The 3,127-nt window shown below is 47.8% G+C and overlaps 1 protein-coding gene across 2 annotated transcripts in view; it reads right to left on the bottom strand.

The window, feature by feature from the left end:
* Positions 1-3,127, bottom strand: part of GFRA1 (GDNF family receptor alpha 1) — a 445,406-nt gene that overhangs the window by 387,990 nt on the left and 54,289 nt on the right. The window lies entirely within an intron of this gene.

The raw sequence follows: 3,127 nt of genomic DNA on the forward strand, positions 1-3,127 counted from the left end.
ATTAGGAGTCCGCACTCCTAACCACTACACCAAGCTAGCTCTCACAAAGCTTGGGGCCAGGGATCACAAACTGGATGGAATTGGCCAAGTGTCATGCTCTTTCAGGGGTGTAGGCAGAGAGATGGTCCTTCAGGTACACCAGGTCCAAACTGTGAATGGCCTTAAAGGTAATTACAAGGACCTTAAGCTTGATCCAGAATTCAACTGGTGGCTTGAGTAGCTGTTGGACCATGGGCTGGATATGGGCCTTCCAAGGTGTTCCCGTGAGAACTCTGGTCGCTGCATTCTGGGCCAGTTGTAGTTTCTAGAGCAGGGATAAGGGTAGGCCTACGTAGAGCGAGTTGCAGAAATCCAATCTAGAGGTGACAATCATGTAGATTAGCGATCCCCAACCTGTGGGCCGCGGACCACATGTGGTCCTTCGACTAATTGGAGGTGGGCCCTGAAGGACGCCTTCTCCCCCCCTGGCCCTTTACTTCATTCCCCCCCCCCAGCCCTTTACAACACATTTCATTGTTGTGGCGTCTCTGTATCTTATTTTGAAGGGATGTTTAAACATTACCATAGCAATCAGAGAGCATTAGGGCAATGGTTGAGAGTAGAGGAGTAAACTACCCCCCCCCCACCGGGCCTCAGTAAAAGGCATTGAGTGGTCCCCGGTGTTAAGTGGTCCCCAGTGATAAAAAGGTTGGGGATAGGGTTGTGCGATTCGGCTGCGTGGTTGCGCCCGCTGTCACGCCGCTGCCGGCACCGCCCTCCCCCCCCGCGGCGCGGCGCTGGCTGCACCCGGACGGAACGGCCACTTCGGCGGCCGAATCACACAACCCTAGTTGGGGACCACTGATGTAGATCACTGTGGCTAGGTATTCCGGGTCTAGGTAGGGTACTAGTAGGTTGACTTGGTGCAAGAGGAAAAATGCCAGCTGCACTACTCTTAAGACCTGTGCCTACTTATAGAGGGAGGCATCCATAATCATGCCCAGGTTCCTGGCAGAGTGAGTTGTTGACAGCTGCATCCCAACCAGGCTTGGTAATTGCACTTCCTCGCTAGGGCCCTTCTTGCCCAGGCACAGGACCTCCATCTTTGAAGGGTTGAGCTTCAGATGATTCTGCTTGAGCCATCCCATCACTGCTTGCAAACATCTAGCTAAGGATTCTGGAGATGAATTTGGGCGGCCCTCCATCAGGAGGAAGGCTTGGGTGTTGCCTACCTACTGGTGACACCTAAGTCCAAACCTCCATACCAGCTGAGCAAGAGGGCACATAAAGATATTAAATAAGACTGGAGAGTTAACCACTCTCTGCAGCGCTCTTCATGTGAGTTCCAGTGGCTCAATCGTTTCTCTCTAATTCTCTCCAGAAAATGGAGATTAGCCACTGGAGGGTTGTCCCACATGTCCTGGTGTCGGCAAGGTGGTTAACTAAGAGCTCATGATATGTTGAACAGTGCCGTGAGGTCAAGTAATACGAACAACGTTGACCCACCTTTCCAGCTGGTGACATAAGTCATCCATTAGAGCATCCAGCATTTTTCTACCCCACAGAAATGTAAGAAACAAACAAACATGGATGATTTATATGCTGCCTCTTCAGAGTCTTGCTTGCAGTAGCTTGTTCCTGTTTTCATGTGCATATTAATATATTTTAAATCCTCTAGTGCCCTATTGCTATACAGAAGTGGAAGATCATGGCATCATTCTGATCAGATCATCAGAGAGAGAGTGTCCCTGTAATGAACTGTGGGGAAGGATGCCAGGAATTCATTGAGATTTTTTCCTACATTTTGCAAACTTCCTAGGTTCTGCAGCCTCCCTTCATAAAGTGACCTGCTTAGGTACTCAGAAAACCTCTCTGGCATTTGGACTCTTGGACAAGGGTGATGTACTTTGTGGAGAACTTCTTTCTCTCAGAGGACAAGTGAATCCTTCTTTCCTGTCCTCCATCTCCCAGGGAAATTCAAGCCCTTGTGGGAAAGAGCAGCCCAATCTCACACAAGGGGGCAAAGAGTTCCCACAATACTATTTTTGCGTTCTATGAAAAAAAGTTTTGCTCCATATAGACCAAATTTTTAATCAAGAACCCCCCCCCCCAGTCAATGGTGTCCCGCTTTACCAATGTTAAAATCTGATCACCTTAATTTAGCAGGGTGGCAGCTGTGAATATGGGTGTGTGCTGTCATGCAGTGAAGTCCCTGAATCAGGAAGGCTAAACGTGAACTAAGGAGCAGTTCTAATTTAACTGTATTATAAGGAATGTTGTTGCTTTTCCTATCTGGCTTCCCTTTAAAGCCCAGTGTGGTGCTTCTCTTTGACCAGCTCCCCCCCCCCTTTATGCTTTCTACTTTTGCTGAGCAAGAGAACAATTTAAATTCCACCTTCACAGCTGAGATGCCCCAGCGCTCTTGTTACAGGCCTAATTATTTTTCCCTTTTGGTCCTGCAGGGGGCAGCAGAGTACTCACCACAAATCTTCCGGTGCTTTGCTTTCATGAAAGTTATTAACAACTCAGGGCTCCTTTTACTCCTTGGTTTGTTCTTAATCTTTTATGAAATCTTTTAAAACTTTGCCAGGGTTTTCTGTGTCTCAGGCTTAGTTGCTCATCCAGGAGACACTTGTGAAAAGAGGCTCTACTGGTGGAATGGGGCAAGGGGGCGGGAAGAAACTGAAAAACTCTAAAATCAGGTCTGTAGCAACACACTACAACACTTGGCCTGAGCGTTCACAGGAGCAGGAGAGAGGAGGGAAAGGGTGGAAATCAGCCTGCTGCCTGGCAAGTGCACCTCATCTGGGAGTCCGCCATCCCAGCACTGACACACATCTCTGCTACAGTTTCCCTTGTGGACAGAAAAGCCTCGGACTGCATTATCCTCAAAATGGTTCATAGGCAAGGTGGATATTCGTACAAATGCTGAAAGGATTCTGCACAAGCAAAATCAGATGTGACTCACATCCTATTACCTTAAGCCCTGGATCTGCCAGATATTCAAGTTCAAGTTAGTTTTATTACGGTCATAGACCAGCACAAGATTATACAAAAACATCCATTAAAACAGATATTAACCCTGTGTATTGTGTGCTCTAGCCAATGAAATCTGCTATGAAGAGATTGGATGTTTCTCTGATCATCC

Source organism: Paroedura picta, chromosome 8, assembly GCF_049243985.1.
Source record: "Paroedura picta isolate Pp20150507F chromosome 8, Ppicta_v3.0, whole genome shotgun sequence".
In the NCBI taxonomy this organism is placed as follows: Eukaryota; Metazoa; Chordata; class Lepidosauria; order Squamata; family Gekkonidae; genus Paroedura; species Paroedura picta.